This window comes from Bubalus kerabau, chromosome 6, assembly GCF_029407905.1.
Source record: "Bubalus kerabau isolate K-KA32 ecotype Philippines breed swamp buffalo chromosome 6, PCC_UOA_SB_1v2, whole genome shotgun sequence".
NCBI lineage: Eukaryota > Metazoa > Chordata > Mammalia > Artiodactyla > Bovidae > Bubalus > Bubalus kerabau.
In genome coordinates this window covers 16,548,827-16,550,469 of record NC_073629.1, presented here as the reverse complement: position 1 = coordinate 16,550,469, position 1,643 = coordinate 16,548,827, and positions in this window count along the sequence as shown.

Genomic DNA, 1,643 nt, shown 5'->3' with positions numbered 1-1,643 from the left:
GTCCACTTCCTCCTGCCCCCCAATCAGCACCCTCTCCCTCTCTTCCCTGTGTCACCTAATGAGCTCCTGCTAATTATTCAGAACTAAGCTTGACTCTAACATCCTCTGGGAAGCTTTCCTTCATCTGTCAAGGCTCAACAATCTGTCTTTCCTAATGGCCACAAGCCTCAATTTCCTCATCTGCCGAGTGGGGATAATAATTCCTATGTTATATGGGTTTGGTATTGGTCTAGTGGTAGGTAGGGTAACCAGATATCCTGGTTTATGCCTGTTGTTCCTAAGTCATGTCTAGTTAGCGTCCCTGAGAATGGAAACCATCTACACGTAGTTTAATAGGGTTAGGAACAAACACTTCATTAACAATACTTGAACTTCAGGAAACTCCAGCTTAGGAATCTGTAAATATCATTGTTGCTTATCTCAGGCACATCTAGAAAAATCCACTTATTTGAACATAGACTACTTAGCTAGTCCTCATCAGAGTAATAGTCCCCTTCTCACTCAGCAGTAGATCACTCAATTGGCTTGTGAAACACCTGTATACTTCTCCATGTTCCCTTGAAACCCTCTCCTCCCTGTATCCACCAATTCTAAATTATGAGATCAGGGTTTTGGTCGGTTCCAGTCATCCTCTCAGGCCCCTGTACTGAAAGACCCCATTTAGGCCCAACTCTTCAAACCTGCTGAACCCCAACCGCCTCCTCAGGAGGCACTACTAAGGTAATGGTCTCCCTTGCTGCATTAAGTAAGAAACCTAACTTTGCTGAGAAGCAGGTGATTTAGCTGATCTCTTTGAGGAATCAGCAGTTGACACCCTTTTACTCTGAAAAGAATCCCAGTTTGGATGATAAATTAAATGATTCCTATTTTAAATTGTAACCCCATTAATCTGTAACATCTATTGCTTTCATTTAATCCCTACAGCTCCACAAGGTATGTATTATGATCTACTGCTATACAGACGCGAAAATGAAGGCACAGGGAAATTCAGTAATTTGTCCAAGATCCTGCAACTACACCCATGGACTCAGACTCCAGAACTGATATTCTTTAAAAAAAAAAAAAAAGCAGTCTTCCATATAATTGTAAAATCACAAACTTACAGAAAAGTTACAAGTATAATACAAAGAACTGCCCCTTCCCTTCAAATCACTGGAGAGTAAGTTGTGAACTTATGCAATGCCCCATTACCTTCCAATATTTTAGTCTCTGTATTTAGTATTTGTTCTACAAATAAGGACATTTTCCTTGATAACCACAACACAGTCATCAAAATCAGAAATTTAACAGATATAGAACAACCATATAACCCTCAGAGCCCAGGCTTGCCGATTGTCCCTATAATAACCTTTGTAGCAGAAGAATCCAGTTCAGAACATCTTATATTTGGTTCTTAAGTCTCCTGACTTTCCTTCAGTTTGGAACAGTTCCCCAGGCTTTCCTTAATTTTCATGACCTTGACACTCTTGAAAATTACAAGAATTTTAGCCTCACTCCTAAACACTCCTAAAGTAGTTTTAAGAAGCCACCATCACCCTGATAACAAAACTAGACAAAGACACTACCAAAAAATACCAAAAAAAATAGGCCAATATCTTTGGTGAATATAGGTAAAAAATCCTCAACAAAACATTAGCAAGCTG